Source organism: Pogoniulus pusillus, chromosome 12, assembly GCF_015220805.1.
Source record: "Pogoniulus pusillus isolate bPogPus1 chromosome 12, bPogPus1.pri, whole genome shotgun sequence".
Lineage (NCBI taxonomy): Eukaryota > Metazoa > Chordata > Aves > Piciformes > Lybiidae > Pogoniulus > Pogoniulus pusillus.
This window is the reverse complement of record NC_087275.1, coordinates 6,862,450-6,880,451: the sequence shown is the minus strand read 5'-3', so window position 1 is coordinate 6,880,451 and position 18,002 is coordinate 6,862,450. Positions and strand designations below refer to the sequence as shown.

At 43.9% G+C, this 18,002-nt stretch overlaps 1 long non-coding RNA gene across 2 annotated transcripts in view; it reads right to left on the bottom strand.

Annotated features, from left to right (window-relative positions):
* LOC135179970 (uncharacterized) overlaps nucleotides 1–12,045 on the bottom strand; it is a 29,592-nt gene extending 17,547 nt beyond the window's left edge. For both annotated transcript variants that reach the window (XR_010304211.1, XR_010304212.1), the window contains exons 1-2: nucleotides 11,967–12,045; nucleotides 1,279–1,473 (exon numbers count right to left, since the gene is read on the bottom strand). This is a non-coding gene — a long non-coding RNA (uncharacterized LOC135179970). The remainder of the gene's footprint in view (nucleotides 1–1,278; nucleotides 1,474–11,966) is intronic.
* Nucleotides 12,046–18,002: the final 5,957 nt, after the last annotated feature.

The window sequence follows — 18,002 nt, the reverse complement described above, 5'->3', positions numbered from 1 at the left end:
ATTTTACATTTGGATGGCTCAGAATAGATCTGAGAGGCTTTAAACCTGCAAATTATTTTTTGCTTTCCTTGCTTTTCTTTCATCTTCCTTTATGTTTGTGATTCCTATCATCATTATTACCATTAGCTATTTCCCCATCTAGCACCACTTTGTACAGCACAAGGACTTACTTTTAAAAAGCACTTTCTTACATAATACTCCATCCCACATTACTCTAGATAGCAATTTTGCTTAACATTACCAAAAGCTGCACAGCTGAAAGGAAGGAAAACAGTAAATTAAGGCATTTTCTGGGTCTGACTGAGGAAGTGGAAGCAGTAGGACAGAGATTAGAAGAAAAAAAAAACAGGAAAGAAAAAAATATTGAGGAGAAAAAGCTTACTTTCAGATGCATTACTGCACAACTGACCAATAGAACAATGGGACACAGTCTCAAATTTTGCTGGGGGAAGTACAGGCTGGATGTTAGGAGGAAGTTGTTGGCAGAGAGAGTGATTGGCATTGGAATGGGCTGCCCAGGGAGGTGGTGGAGTCACCATCCATGGAGGTGTTCAAGAAAAGCCTGGCTGAGGCACTTAGTGACATGGTCTAGGGCTGGGTGCTAGGTTGGCCTGGATGATCTTGGAGGTCTCTTTCAACCTGGTTGATTCTATGAGGTTCTGTGAGACTTCATGTGGGAGTAGGTCTTAAACAAGTGTAAGACATAACTGGCATCAAACAAATTATGACACAGTACATAAACTGGCAGTTTGCTCCCCACAAATTTGTGTAATCTACATTACCAGTTGTACCAAAAAGCCTTCAGTTTTGCTTATTCTAGTCTGGATCTGAGTGCCTGTGGTATCAGGAGACAGGACTGGAGATTATCAGTCCTAATCAGTGTGCTCTATTAAATAACATTAGTCCTACTTAGACTCCAGATTTTCTTGGGAGATGATGTCAGAAGCATAAAAGCAAGAAAAAGATTAGAGTAAAATCTTTTGAGTAAAGGGGAGTGCTATTGAAATCTCAAAGAAACATCAGGGAGCAACAAAAGATGACAGTTACACAAAATATTCCAATCATAGATTGTTTTTGATAGAGTTTGAAGGCAAATGGATTTTACCTAGGGCTGTTTGACAGTTCAGTTTATGGAACAAATGATTACAGAGGACGGATGCAAAGCATGTGAAAATTACTGAGATCATTTCTACTGATCTTAATTGGCTTGAATCCACTTTTAAAAGCTTGGCAATACTTCCCAACTGACAAGCAAATGGTACATTAGCCTTCACTTACCACAGACTATCTTCCTGTTCAGCATTCGCTGTTTGGTTTTATTTTGCAACAGAAGGTAGTTGATGCTGTGCTGTGCTTCAGCCCCAGTCAGCAGACAAGCCCCATACAGCAGTTCACATAACTGCCCTCACTGTAGCCAGATCCCAGTGGGACAGCAAGGAGAATCAGGAGAAAAAGTCCAAATTCTGCAGGCTGCTATAAGGAAGGTTTGGTAAAACAGCACAGAGATAACAACAATCAGGGAAAACAACACCACTAATGGAATGTTATACACAGTGAGTAGTATGAGATGCAGCACTGACTCTGATGGCCCAGCCCAGCCCATGATCCAGCCCCATCAATGCTCGTGTCCTACACACAGTGGGTATATTGTCACTATAGCTATGATTATTTCTAGTGGTCAATAAGGATGGGTAGTAGCTTCCTTACCTCACTTGGAATTTAGATTAAGCTGGAAGAAACAACTCCTTTTTGTTTTCCTGAAGAGGGAATATGACTGTCTGTTTATAGGATGTTGTTCCACAATGGATGGTTTCTTTCAGCAAGAAGCCAGCCTCTGATAAAAATCAACCAACCAACCAACTTTGCTTTCCCTCCACAGAAAGACACCACAATTTCCCACAATAAAATTTGTTTATCATGATTTGCAGCATATTTGTGCAGGGAGCTTAAAGCTAAGGCAATGGCACTGCAGTGGCATGAGTAACTTTCTTCAACCTCCACTTTTTGGTTTGTCAATAGTTTTCTCCAGTGAAAAATGAACAGAGAGCATCAAGTCTCTCTGGAGCAACGACGAGCTTGAGATTCAGAGGAGTAATATCCCCGAGACTGCAGGCTGTCCAAAAAACCATGAATACATCATCTCCTGAGAAATACAGCAACCTCAGCCTGCCAAGGTTCTGTCCTTTTTGCTGGCCCTCAGATTTTTTACTTTTATACTTATTTAAATCTCCCATGCTTCTCTTTCAAACTGTGCTAGTTTGAAGCAGGCTAGAATGTTTTGGTGAGAGAAAGTAGATAATTGGCTATGAAAACAAAACATGGTTGTGTCTCTTCTCTCACAGCCCCACTGAGAAGTCTAGGAACAAGAAGTAAACATTAGATAACATTCTCCAGTTTGTTCTCTCTCTGCTTTTGCCTTCAGACTGAACCACATCTCCTTAACCTCACTGCCACTAACCTTCCTTCTTAACCTCTTGGCTGCACCTCTATCCTTTCTCAGGATTTGGGGTAAGGTTGAGAGGGGCAGGGGGAGGTGCTGGGGTGGTTGAGAACCCCTCCTGGGGACTCAGGTCTCTGGGAGGGCTGTTGTGTTTCTGTATTACTTTTCCTTTGTATATTTCTGTATAGAACTGTATATATTGGTCAGACCACACCTTGAGTACTGTGTCCAGTTCTGGGCCCCTCAATTCAAGAAGGATGTTGAGGTGCTGGAACATGTCCAGAGAAGGGCAACAAGGCTGGCGAGGGGCCTGGAGCACAAATCCTATGAGGAGAGTCTGAGGGAGCTGGGGGTGTTTAGCCTGGAGAAGAGGAGGCTCAGGGGCGACCTCATTGCTGTCTACAACTACCTGAAGGGACATTGTAGCCAGGTGGGGGGTGGCCTCTTCTCCCAGGTAACCAGCAATAGAACAAGGGGACACAGTCTCAAGTTGTGCCAGGGTAGGTATAGGCTGGATATTAGGAAGAAGTTCTTCACAGAGAGAGTGATTGGCATTGGGATGGGCTGCCCAGGGAGGTGGTGGAGGCACCGTCCCTGGAGGTGTTCAAGAAAAGCCTGGATGAGGCACTTAGTGCCATGGTCTAGTTGATTGGCTAGGGCTGGGTGCTAGGTTGGACTGGATGATCTTGGAGGTCTCTTCCAACCTGGTTGATTCTATGATTCTATTGTAACTATCTGCTTGTATATTGTGCTGCTGTAAATAAATAGCTTCATTTATATTCCCAGAGCCCATCTGAGTTAGCTGGGGCAAATTTAGAAGTGTGGGGGGGCAGATAACATCCAAACCACCACACAAACATTTCCTTTACTAGAACTTTCCAATTCTCCTAAGTTTCCCAAGTTGCCTCAACTTTGGCTTGTATTGTAATGGAAATATTGGCCGAACACTGAACTCCAGCAGGCTGAAAGGTGACTAGGATGAATATGTAGCTTAATGGTGAATAACTGACTTTGATGCAGTTTCATCAATCAGACAGAGATAAACTGCTTTCTCCTCTTGCAGTAGCCCTTTTAAAGAAAAAATTTATTGATTTCCCCCCCCTCCCCAATCACACAGACATATTAACTAGCAAACCCCACAGTGCATTCTTCGGTCTGCACAGGCATTTTGAGCAGCAATTGATTTTTTTTTTGGCTGTATGGGAAAGCAGTCACTATGGAGTAATAAACTCAAAACCCATTTTTTTTCCCAAGTGTACTTCCTTTTGCACTCCTGCCAGAGGCACAGGATTAATATTCACAAAACTTAGTTTAGGAAAGATAACAAAAAGAATACATTTCCAGCCACCCACCCTCAGTAAAACTTTCAATTTATGACCAGAGGAATCCATGGCAGGAGATAAGATTCATTAGCAGAATTAAAGAGAGAAGTATATTTGATTGCTGTTATCTTCCATTAATGAGTCTATCTGTATAGTAATAGAGCAATACAGCCAGCTCAGGTCCCTTTGTGACTGATCATTAAAGATCCCCCAGTTCTCTTCACAGGAGTAAAGTTATTCTCCCTGTCCTTGCCAAATTCAATCACAAGTGATAATTTTGTTCTACCTATCTGTATTTCCCCCACAGTTTTATCTGGGTAAGACTTTGCTTTTCATTTCCTGTTCAGAAATTGTTGTACAATGTTTCTATGTGCTATTAAAGAGCTGCAGTTTTCCACCCTGCAGATTCCAGTATCAGATAATTTTTCTTTTGCATTACAGATATGACTAAGTGTCAGCACAGTCCTTTGGAAGTCTGTGGTACTTAGCTATACAAGCCCAGGCTTATTTAGTGAATCATAGAATCAACCAGGTTGGGAGAGATTGCCAAGATCATCCAGTCCAACCTAGCACCCAGTCCTGGCCAATCAACTAGACCATGGCACTAAGTGCCTCATCCAGTCTGGTCCTAAACTCCTCCAGGGACAGCTCCTCCACCACCTCCCTGGGCAGCCCATTCCAATGCCAATCACTCTCTCTGGCAAGAACTTCCTCCTGACATCCAGTCCATACCTATCCTGGCACAACTTGAGACTGTGTCTCCTTGTTCTCTTGCTGGTTGCCTAGGAGAAGAGACCACCCCTCACCTGGCTACAACCTCCCTTCAGGTAGTTGTAGACAGCAATGAGGTCTCCCCTGAGCCTCCTCTTCTCCAGACTGCACACCCCCAGCTCCCTCAGCCTCTCCTCATAGGGTTTGTGTTCCAGGCCCCTCACCAGCTTTGTTGCCCTTCTCTGGACATGTTCCAGTATCTCAACATCTCTCTTGAACTGAGGAACTCAGAACTGGGCACAATACTCAAGTGTTCAGTACAGGAGAATAATAACCCACCTTTTTCTACTGGCCACATTCTTCCTGATCCAGCCCAGGATGCCATTGGCTCTCTTGGCCACCTGGGCACACTGCTGCCTCATGTTCAGCTACTGTCTACCAGTACCCCCAGGGTTCTCAGCTGAAAAGTGGGACAACTATAGGACAAGTGCTTTTTCCTGCTTTTATGCCTGTCATTTATGAATCTTTCCACCAATAGCAGAATTTAGCCTGCAGGATCAGTATCCTTTGAGAAGGTGCTGAAGCATAAAGAAAACAATGAAATAAAAATAATTACTGGGCTGGAGTTGCAGTGCAGTCAAAGGATCTGAGCATCATGGATAGGTGATTTTACTTTTTGTTTTGTTTTAATACACCTATACACATCCAAAAAGACATCATAGGCTTTCACAAGTTTAATACACAGTGATGGTTATGTCTTTAGAAGAAAACTTTGCCACTTTATTCACTCTGGTGAGACTTGCCCTGTAGTACTGCATCCAGGTCTGGAACCCTCAGTATAGGAAGGGCAGGGACCTGATAGAGTGGATCCAAAGGAGGACCATGAAAATGATCACAGGTTTGGAGAACCTCTGCTACAAAGACAGGCTGGGGGAGCCGAGGTTGTTCAGCCTGGAGAATAGGAGACTCTGGAGAGACTTAATAGCAGCCTTCCAGTACCTAAAGGAGGCCTACAAAAAGCATGGAAAGAGACTGTTTGCAAAGGACTGCAGTGACAGGGATGAAGAGACAATGGGTTCAAACTAGAGCAGAGCATATTTAGATTGGATGTTATGAACAGGCTATTTACTATGAGGGTAGTGGAACATTGAAACTGATTGCTCAGGGAGGTGCTTGGGGCCCCATCCCTGGAGATGTTCAAGGTGAGGCTCGACAGGACTTTGGGCAGCCTGATCTAATTAAAGATGCCCCTGCTGACTACAGAGGGGCTTGTGCTAGGCACCCATCAGAGGTGGCTTCCAACCCAGACTGCTTTATGGCTCTATGTTCTGCTCCTCTGTCCCTGAGGAACATTTCCCAGGGGATCTCAGCCTTTCAGAGATGGAAGTTTTCTTTCCTGACTATACTCCTCACCTGTCCCATCTCTTAGGACTGTGAACTCCACCAATGCATGATCACCGCAGCCCAGACTGCCTCCAGTCGTGACATCACCAATGAGCTCACTTGCATTTGTAACCACTGAGTCCTGGACTGCATCCCAGCAGACAGGGCTGACTATTACCTGGTTTAAGAACTTACCCTTGAGGCACTCCAGGAGTCTCCTTGACTACCTACAGCTCATCACGATGTAGAAGTGCTACTGCGACTTCTCTTTCTGTGGATTACCAGGAAATGAGGTGGATCCAAAAGTCTGACTCAGACTAAGAAGCCCCAAAGATGGTTTGACAAGCTCCTCAACATCATTAAAACTTGCTTTGCACTGGATTTCCCCCCCTATATACTTCCTACCCTAACTCATCAGTGACTTTCATATGAGCAACACAGGTTACAATAATAAGCTTTGCCAGATGCATTTAAATCAAGTGAGAGAGAATAAAGAGGCAATAAACGTGGGAGTCTTCTCAGAGCCTCATCAAACTTCTAGGAAGATTAGAGGGCCATAGTTCCCTCTTTCATTAAATCATCTTTTCCCCAGGTCATTGCATAAGTCAAATACTTGTAACACACAGCCACTTTCCAGCCTAAATTGAGATTCAGTAACAATTTAAAAGGTGAACACTAAAAGAGCATTTCAGAGAATCAGAAGAAAAAAGAGCTTAGTAACTAAGCACTGTAGAGATCTTTGGAACTTAACCACCTCATGTAATTAGATCCCAAATCAGAAGAAAAAGAAAAAAGAAAGGAACACTTTCTGATAACTTTTTTTGGGTTCCTTTTACAGGAAGCCAGCCTTTTATAAAGAGAAAATACAAAGAGTTTTGATTAGAGAAACAGTCTTAAGTTCAAGTCTGCACATGCCTTAGCCGATTATTCAGCTCTAATTAGGATATTATTTAAGCAATTAACAAGACCAATGTTCTGCTTAACATGGAAAATGCTTTATGAAGTCTTGACATTAAGGGTTCTTAGAAATTAAATACCTCAATTCCCACTTAGGAGAACGACTTTTATTTTTTGCTGGAGTGTGGCCTCAGTTTTCTCATGCCTTGAAAGTCACAAAAGTTTAGACAACTCCTGACCTTGTTAGAAAGCAATGAGATCAGGGCATTTCAAATCTTAAACTAAACCTGTGCTTGCTTGCAAATTACATAAAGAACATCAGTCTCAAGCCTTCATCTTCAAACATCCTGAGGAAAAGGACTCGGGAGTCTGGGTTGATGAAAAGCTCAACATGAGGCAGCAGCGTGCACATGCAGCCCAGACAGCAACCCTGTGCTAGGTTGAAGGGGGCCTACAGGAAGGCTGGGGAAGGACTATTGACAAGGTCTTGAAATGACAAGATGAGGGGCAATGGGTTTAAACTGGCAGAGGGAGATTCAAACTAGATGTTAGGAAAGGGTTCTTTGCAGTGAGGGTGGTGAGACGCTGGCACAGGTTGCCCAGGGAGTCTGTGGCTGCTGCCTCCCTGCAGATGTTCAAGGCCAGGCTGGATGAGGCCCTGAGTGACCTGTTCTAGTGGGAGGTATCACAGTATCATCAGGGTTGGAAGAGACCTCATAGATCATCAAGTCCAACCCTTTACCACAGAGCTCAAGGCTAGACCATGGCACCAAGTGCCATGTCCAATCCTGCCTTGAACAGCTCCAGGGACGGCGACTCCACCACCTCCCCGGGCAGCCCATTCCAGTGTCCAATGACTCTCTCAGGGAAGAACTTTCTCCTCACCTCCAGCCTAAATTTCCCCTGGCACAGCCTGAGGCTGTGTCCTCTTGTTCTGGTGCTGGCCACCTGAGAGAAGAGAGCAACCTCCCCCTGGCCACAACCTCCCCTCAGGTAGTTGTAGACAGCAATAAGGTCACCCCTGAGCCTCCTCTTCTCCAGGCTAACCAATCCCAGCTCCCTCAGCCTCTCCTCGTAGGGCTGTGCTCAAGGCCTCTCCCCAGCCTCATCACCCTTCTCTGGACACGCTCAAGCATCTCAATGTCCCTCCTAAACTGGGGGGCCCCGAACTGAACACAGGACTCAAGGTGTGGTCTAACCAGTGCAGAGTACAGGGGCAGAATGACCTCCCTATCCCTGCCTGTGGCATGGGGTCAGAACTGGATGATTCTTGATGTCTCTTCCAACTTAAACCATTTTATGATCCAGTGATCTTCAAATCAAATGATACCTAACTCAGTACTGAGCACATAAAATACTGTTAAACATTTAGTAAGCGAGATTTGAGCTCTGAGGATTTTTTTTTTCCTAGCAAACTATATAAAAAGAATTTTTAAAGTATAAGATTAGCCATGCATTTATACTTTGAAAGAGACAGTTTCCTACTCTATCATTTTCTAGTCAAGGAAGAATTTCACTATTGTCATGCTTCCTCCCACACAGCTGCAAGACAGAGCTTTCCATACTTTGACGTATTTTAGCTGTAGTTGAAACTACATTTTTACTAGAATAAAGCTCTTAGACTTCTGTATGCTGGTTTAAGCTCCATCTCATCTAAATGTCTCAGCATGGAGTGTCTGTGCTGAGGTAGTCTCAACAAATTCAAACCTTCAAACTTACTGAAACTGATTGTGATGGTTTGGGTGTTAGCCCCACCCCCCCCCCCTCATGCTTTGGAAAATCACCTAGACTAAACTCAGTGGCTCTGGAAATTTGAATGGAGCTTTATATTTTTATCCCAATGCAGACTTTATACTAGAAGAGAGCAGCCAGGAAGAAAGGGACCTGGGGGTACATAGTAGGCTGAAGATGAGCCAGCAGTGTGCCCAGGTGGGCAGGAGAGCCAATGGCATCCTGGCCTGGATGAGGAGCAGTGTGGCCAGTAGGACAAGGGAGGTTATTCTGCCCCTGTACTCAGCACTGGTCAGGCCAAACCTTGAGTACTGTGTCCAGTTCTGGGCCCCTCAATTCAAGAGAGATGTTGAGGTGCTGGAAGGTGTCCAGAGAAAGGTGACAAAGCTGGTGAGGAGCCTGGAACATAAATCCTATGAGGAGAGGCTGAGGGAGCTGGGGGTGTTTAGCCTGGAGCTCAGAGGTGACCTCATTGCTGTCTACAACTACCTGAAGGGAGGTTGTAGCCAGGTGGGGGTTGGTCTCTTCTCCCAGGCAACCAGCAATAGAACAAGAGGACACAGTCTCAAGTTGTGCTGGGTCAGGTCTAGGCTGGATGTTAGGAGGAAGTTGTCACCAGAGAGAGTGATTTACCATTGGAATGGGCTGCCCAGGGAGGTGGTGGAGTCACCATCCCTGGAGGTATTGAAGAAAAGCCTGGCTGAGGCACTTAGTGCCATGGTCTAGTTGACTGGCCAGGGCTGGGTGCTAGGTTGGACTGGCTGATCCTGGAGGTCTCTTCCAACCTGATTGATTCTACGAAGATACTTTTCCCATATTAAGCAGTACCATGAGTAGCAGCATTAATAAATCTAGGGATCCATGAACAGGAATGTTTCATTTCTGCATACAACCTATCCCACTCAGCTGTCCTTTCCTTAATGATGGGAATTTCAGCCCAACAGCATCTCCAGTTGCAGCCTCTATTCCTTAACATGCTTTCTCCTTCTTCACTGCAACATCTTTACCCTCTGAGACAAGCACATTACCCAACGCTAATATCTGATATAATAGGCTCACATCTGCATGAAGAAATTAGCAGAGAACTTCAGTTTGCAAAGCAAACTGAAGAACAGAAAAATGCACAGATGATAAACAACATTAGAAATGAAATTAAACCCAAGTAGCGTGCTACTTTGCAACACACTTCCCAGAACTGATTGAATGACAGAATGAAATGCTTAGGTTGTTCAACATGTACTACTGCCCCACTACATGACTCAAACAAACATATAGCTGTTGAACAGTGAAAAAACCCAATGCTTTCTTGTCATGGTTTGACATGGCTGCCTTATAAGAATCACAAAGTTACAGACCTCCAGAGGTTAAATAGGTCCAGGAGGTGGACAGGAAATTGCAGTCTTTTGTTATTTCATTCCTATAAGCCCTACATGTCAATAAAAATCTATCAGTTCAAGCTCTTCTTCCTCCTTTTTCCCCCTTTCCCTCTCTCATCCATGTCTGGCTCCCTTATCTGTGTGGGAGCTGGGTCTGAAGCAGCAAGCTGAACTTTAGCTGTGCCACTTGAGTTTGGTAATGGGGGGGTGTGGGGAGCATTTGAGGCCTGAATTTTCGACCTGGTTTGGTGGAGCTTAGGGAAAGCTTTCACTTAATGAGCTTCTATGTTAAGCCCAGACTATTCATTTTGTGTATTTTATATGCTTTGCATTGTAACATGCAGTTTATGAATAACACTTTCATTTCAATTTCCAACAATATTCTGTATTTCTATCCAGTCCCACGTGGAGATGGTAATTAACTACTTTGAGAAGAGTTAGAGAGCCTATCTTGCTTCCTATAAAGCCAAGACATGTCTAAATGTATTTTTAAGCTAATGCCCACCATAATCAGCAAATGTCATTTAAGATGTTTTCCTGTGTGCACAAATATTTATTTGCATACCAGACACCTATGCTTTTTCTTTCCTAGTAAGAATCATCAGCAGCCAACTTCCCATTTAATAGGTCAGGTTACTTAATGGGAAAAGAATATTGGGTTCTGTATTTCATTTTGACATGAATAGACTGGAATAGAATACACCAGATTGGAAGAGACTTGGCCAAAGAGAACAAACTGAACAAAACCCAAACACACACACACACACACACTGATGGTTTGGGTGTTCCCTGCCCCCCCCACACCCAGACTAGACTAAGCTGACTGGAAATTGAATGAAGCTTATATTTACAGCTTAGCACAATATACAAGCAGGTATTTACAGTATGTACAGTTATAGACAGAAATAGACAAGGTAAAAGGTAATACAGAAACACAACAGCCCTCCCAGAAACCTGAGTCCCCAGGAGGGGCTCCCAACCATCCCTTCACCTTTCCCCTACCCCTCTCAACCTTACCCCAGTCCCAAGGAAGAATGAAGGTTTGGCCAGGGGGTTAGGAAGCAAAATGGATTAGGAAAGAAAAAAAATGGAGGGTGAGGTTAGAGAGAGAGGTGCAGCTTGGAGCTCCCCAGCAGGAGAAGTAGTGAGTGCCTTATCTATGTTTTGATTTTTGTTTTTATACATCTCAGCAAGCCTGTGAGCGAGGTAGACATCAGCTTTGTTTTCCTTTCACAGCCTGTAATCTAGTTCTTATCACCAAAACATTCTAGCTAGGCTCAAACTAGCACACACACACACAAAAAAAATCCAAAACAATACACAAAACCAATCAAAACCACCCACAAACAACACTAACAGCCTCCTCTAGAACTCAAGAAACCAACACACATAAAAGAACCCCAATAATAAACCCCTGAATAATCAAACACTAAATTTGCACACAAATGGTATCATAGAATCAACCAGGTTGGAAGAGACCTCCAAGATCATCCAGTCCAACCTAGCACCCAGCTCTACCCAATCAACTAGACCATGGCACTAAGTGCCTCATCCAGGCTTTTCTTGAACACCTCCAGGGATGGTGACTCCACCACCTCCCTGGGCAGCCCATTCCAATGCCAATCACTCTCTCTGGAAAGAACTTCCTTCTAAAATCCACTGTTTCAGATACAGGCCAGGGTGAACTTTTTGACTGCTTAAGGAAACTAAATCTACATAGAAAAAAGCTTAATGTTGGGTAAGCTTTGCTAATAATATCCAAAATATTGTTGTGTTATCAACAGTGTTTTAACTACAAATCCACAGGAACTTACCATAGAGAAGCCTGTGACTGAAGCTGGCTTACACTAGGATATTTAGGCATTTGATAAAGATTAGACAAGAGCAAAATCCACACTGACATGTTAAAACAAGTGTCACAATAAGAAAAGACAAGTAGCAAGGTTAAAGTGCTAGTGGTCTGTTGACCTTAAAACTTTTAACTTCAGCAAAGCACCTGATTATTTCAGGAACTTCAGAACTGCAAAGAAAACATTTATGGAAACCAAACAGCACACAGAATATCTAGGACCAAAAAAAACAAAAGACCAAAACTTTTACACTTACAGTTTTCTTTCTGCAGGACAATCCCAGCCCTACCTAACCCTTATTTGGTCCTTTTAGCAGTAGGGACAACAGCTTCAGGTGATATCAGAACTAGCCTTATTGCTGGAATGACTCCATCAAGCTTCACCTCCACCACAGGTGTGCTGAGCACTACTTCAATGCAGATGATTTCAATAATGGTCTCACCTGCATGTAGTCAAAGTATCACAGTATCATCAGGGTTGGAAGAGACCTCATAGATCATTAAGTCCAACCCTTTACCACAGAGCTCAAGGCTAGACCATGGCACCAAGTGCCACGTCCAGTCCTGCCTTGAACAGCTCCAGGGACAGCGACTCCACCACCTCCCCGGGCAGCCCATTCCAGTGTCTAATGACTCTCTCAGTGAAGAACTTTCTCCTCACCTCCAGCCTAAATCTCCCCTGGCATAGCTTGAGACTGTGTCCTCTTGTTCTGGTGCTGGCCACCTGAGAGAAGAGAGCAACCTCCTCCTGGCCACAACCACCCCTCAGGTAGTCATAGACAGCAATAAGGTCACCCCTGAGCCTCCTCTTCTCCAGGCTAACCAATCCCAGCTCCCTCAGCCTCTCCTCCATCAGTGTTTTAACACTGGTTGCAGCAGAGCCACCATGTCATGCAGTGGATTATAATTTAGATTAGCTTTGTAACTTGCTGAGAAGCAGATTCAAAGTACAGGAGAGTCAAAGCAAGCTAGACTGAATCAAGTTTGCTTTAATTAATTAATGGCACCCAGCAGTATTTCATTAACTTAATGAAAGCTAGTGAGATTTCTAAGGTTTTTCTAGGAATCAAGACCCATTTCACACAGTATCACAGTATCACAGTATCATCAGGGTTGGAAGAGACCTCACAGATCATCAAGTCCAACCCTTCACCACAGAGCTCAAGGCTAGACCATGGCACCAAGTGCCACGTCCAATCCTGCCTTGAACAGCTCCAGGGACAGCGACTCCACCACCTCCCCGGGCAGCCCATTCCAGTAGCCAATGACTCTCTCAGTGAAGAACTTTCTCCTCACCTCCAGCCTAAATCTCCCCTGGCGCAGCCTGAGGCTGTGTCATTTCACACTAAATGCTTGATGCTACTCTCAGATAATCTTTTAGCTGTTTGGATACAAGCTTATGGTAAGAAGTTAGGGTTGCTTTTTTTTTTTAAGTGCTGAAGTTTCACTTTTCTGTGAATAAAAGAGAAAAAAAACAGGAAACAAACAACCCCCACAAGAAAAACCCAAACCACTCTAATTATGACATTAAAGAAACTTCATTGAGCTACATATCTTGGACTTTCAGCCCTCCAAAGAAGTAATTAGCTAGGCTGACAAAGCAGTTTAGAGTTATTGAGCTTTAGAATAGACAGGATATTACTTTCACTTCCCTGCTGTATTTTTGTGTCTAGCAAGCCATGTGGATATTAAAACATCTGGCCAACTGTGTCACAAACCAGGATATCCTAAATGTTTTCTGAACAATATATTTCCCATAATTATGCTGTTCTATAAATCATGGCATAAACTACATTCAAATGTTTCTCATTTAAAGCCACCTGATACTTAAATGCTCTCAGATAAAAGAAAACAAATGAACCTGTGTTGCACAGAAAATGCTGTGGCATAGCTCCTATGAACAACTTTGTAAGGACTTCTAAGAAACAGCTTAATATCACCAGTCTACAGTAAGAATAGAATGCTGTCCCAAGTCAGAAATAGCATTTCTATCCCTCTTCTCCCAAATTACTAATGATAGAACAAGAGGAAATGGCCTCAAGTTGTGTCAGGGAAGGTTTAGGTTGGAGGTTGGGAGGAAATTCTTTACTGAATGGGTAGTCAGGCACTGGAACAGGCTGCCCTGAGAGGTGGTGGAGTCACCATCCCTGGAGGTGTTTAAAAGGAGAGTGGATGTGGTGCTTGAGGCTGTGGTCTAATTATGAGGGATGCTGGGATGAAGGTTGAACTGCATAATCCTGGTGGTCCTTTCCAACCATAGCAATTCATAGTGATTAGATGTTGTGCTGAGGGATTTGGTTTAGCTAAGGACTTGTCAATATGAAAGTAATGATTGGACTCAATGATCTTGAAGGTCTTTTCCAATCTGTGATTCTGTAATTCTGTGACTATGCCATTAGTCCCTCAGGACTGGGGACATCAAAGTACAAGCCTTGTCTAAGTGTACAGATCTGTTTCCCCTTCCTCCCATGTGAATTCATAATCTACAGCACAAGAGACATCAATTGTTTCTGGAGGTTTTGTGGCTCTGTTGCACTGCAAGTCTTAAGCAACAATGAAGATAATATCAGCTATGTACACCTTAAGCATCCACCACACAATTAATTTAGAAAGTAAATAAGGCTGTATGAATTGCAATAAGCTGTTATGATTAATAAAACATGCAAATCCAGCAATCTTCTTAGTGTGGTGGAAAGCAGAATTTAAATTTCACAGAGAATGAATCAGAGAGATTTGTTTTGAGATGAAACAGATGGGTTTGATTTTTTCCTGCTCACCTGAATTGTTCATTCTCTTCCTGAACTGTGCAATAAACTACTTAACATCTGAGTCAGCAACTTTTCAAATTGCTTGTAGGACTTACTGTTATCTTCAAGGCCCTGGAAATGTTCTAGATGATGGTCCTTGGGCAATTTTGGTTGACTTCAGCATTCAAGTTGTATTTTTTCCTGCTTCAAGAGGTTACCTCCCTCTCTACAGAGGCCTCTTATGATCTTTATGTCACTACTGCCCATTACAGTATCACACAGTATCACCAAGGTTGGAAGAGACCTCACAGATCATCAAGTCCAACCCTTTACCACAGAGCTCAAGGCTAGGCCATGGCACCAAGTGCCACGTCCAATCCTGCCTTGAACAGCTCCAGGGACAGTGACTCCACCACCTCCCCGGGCAGCCCATTCCAGTGTCCAGTGACTCTCTCAGGGAAGAACTTTCTCCTCACCTCCAGCCTAAATTTCCCCTGGTGCAGCCTGAGGCTGTGTCCTCTCGCTCTGGTGCTGGCCACCTGAGAGAAGAGAGCAACCTCCTCCTGGCCACAACCACCCCTCAGGTAGCTGTAGACAGCAATAAGGTCTCCCCTGAGCCTCCTCTTCTCCAGGCTAACCAATCCCAGCTCCCTCAGCCTCTCCTCGTAGGGCTGTGCTCAAGGTCTCTCCCCAGCCTCGTCGCCCTTCTCTGGACACGCTCAAGCATCTCAATGTCCCTCCTAAACTGGGGGGCCCAGAACTGAACACAGGACTCAAGGTGTGGTCTAACCAGTGCAGAGTACAGGGGCAGAATGACCTCCCTGCTCCTGCTGGCCACACCATTCCTGATGCAGGCCAGGATGCCACTGGCTCTCTTGGCCACCTGGGCACACTGCTGGCTCATGTTCATATTGTCACTACACTGCTTCCTGCCTGAAGGCCAGTTGGCCTAGGAAGCTGCTTTCAAAAGGAGTGGGTAAAAGTCTTATGCAGTCTTATTTCAGAAGATAAATAAGGGGGCAAATTTGTTAGAATCATAGAATCAAACAGGTTGGGAGAGACCTCCAAGATCATCCAGGCCAACCCAGCACCCATCCCTGGCCAGTCAACCAGACCATGGCACTAAGTGCCTCAGCCAGGCTTTTCTTGAACACCGCCAGGGACGGTGATTCCACCACCTCCCTGGGCAGCCCATTCCAATGCCAATCACTCTCTCTGCCAACAACTTCTTCCTAACATCCAGTCTAGACATCCCCTGGCACAGCTTGAGACTGTGTCCCCTTGTTCTTTTTTTGCTTGCCCTGCAGAAGAGACCAACCCCCACCTGGCTACAATGTCCCTTCAGGCACTTGTAGACAGCAATGAGGTCACCCCTGAGCCTCCTCTTCTCCAGGCTGCACACTCCCAGCTCCCTCAGCCTCTCCTCATAGGCCTGTGTTCCGGGCCTCTCACCAGCTTCATCACCCTCCTCTGGACACATTCCAGTATCTCAACACCTCTCTTGAATTGACTCTGGTGGTAACATCAGCAACTCTGTGATTTGACTGACTTGAAGGAAGAAAAAATCACAATCTGCTGTGCTTCATCTGAACAGCCAACATAATGAAAGGCAATTACAAAGACTGACAGATAAAAACAATAAATGGTGGAAATAATAAAATTGCCACAAGGGAAAGACAAGAAGGAAGACTTAATGAGAGAACATGGACAAGTAAGTAAATTATTTATGTGAAATCTGCATTCAGCCATGACATGCTTCACTACCTTTCATTAAACCTTGAATACATCCATAGGCCTGAACTGCTGAACTGGCTGTCCTTAGTGTTCTATTTCCTTTTCTAAATGCACATTTATGGCAGGCTAAACATGAGCAGTTATTTTACTGATTATTTATTGTCTTTATAGTGTTTGACAGCACTGATAAACTCAGCCTATGCCCAACACATAATTACCTTGTGAAAAACCTCTCTATAAAGAATGTGTAAAAGGATTTTTTTTCTGAATAGAGATCAGAGATCTTCAAATAACCTGGTTAAGCTAAAGAGCATATAGTCAGAAGATACAAAACCAGATTTCAACTGTTTTCACTCAAATTACAGTATCACAGTATCATCAAGGTTGGAAGAGACATCATAGATCATCAAGTCCAACCCTTTACAAATTGTTTCTTTCTGGGTTAATATACAGCTGGAATTGATGGGCCAAATGCACAGCAGCAGCTCCAAGAGAGTAGGAAAGCTTATAGATGGTTTAGATGTGAGTTGCTGGTAGGTTACAAAATACAGTTGTTCTTAGCCTTTTTGAGTGGCAAGATGGATAGAGATTGATACTGTACGTGCAGTGAAAGCAACAGGCTTCAGGCCCTTGGAATCATAGAATCACAGAATCAACCAGGTTGGAACAGACCTCCAAGATCATCCAGTCCAACCTAGCACCCAGCCCTAGTGTGGTGGTTTAGGTGTTATCCACCCCCCCACACACTTTTAGAAACACCCCAGCTAACTCAGCGGGGCTCTGGGAATATAAATGAAGCTATTTATTTACAGCTAGCACAATATACAAGCAGATATTTACAGTATATACAGTTATAGACAGAAATAGACAAGGTAAAAGGTAATACAGAAACACAACAGCCCTCCCAGAAACCTGAGTCCCCAGGAGGGGCTCTCAACCACCCCTGCACCTTCCCCCTGCTCCTCTCAACCTTACCCCAATCCTAGGAAGAAAAGAGGTTCAGCCAAGAGGTTAAGAAGCAAGGTTAGTGGCAGTGAGGTTAGGGAGATGTAGCTCAGTCTGAAGCCAGAAGCAGAGTGAGAAAATGGCAAAAAGTGTTATCTAATGTTTACTTTCTTGTTCCCATACCTCTCAGCAAGACTGTGAGGGAAGGAGACATAACCATTGTTTTCCTTGCACAGCCAATTATCTACTTTCTCTCACCAAAACATTCTAGCCTGCTTCAAACTAACACACCTAGCCAATCAACAAGACCATGGCATTAAATGCCCCATCCAGGCTTTTCCTGCATTGCATTTGGTTCAGATACCTGACAGGCAACCTTTCATTAGCAAAAGTCTGGAGTGATCAGCTAGGCTATAGTATGTTCTTTTGATTGAAGGACTAACCATTTGCCATTTTAGATTTCCAAGGAATAGCATGATTTCTTTTCTTTTTCATTTGGGGTATGAGAAAGAAAAGGTAGCAAATTATGTTACAGACAGAAAATCATTTTAATGTGTTCTAACTTATTGCATGCTGAGGTTCCAGTCATCTAGATTGAGGGGATAAGCCAGAGAGAGATTTGTCACCCCATTCCATTTCATTTGATGATTGCCTGACTTTTCTTTCTAGCTCTAGGACCTACATCTGTGACACATCTCACCAGTGGTTTGAAGGATGGTTTGGAGCATGAAATCTCTTCAGCAGGCTGAAACTCTATTTCCAGCATTGCATGGAGAACTAGTGACCATTTTATTTCTGTTATATCATTGTCACATTTACTTTGCCTGGAACACCTTTATAAATTAAGAAACTCCAAGCAATTTCTTT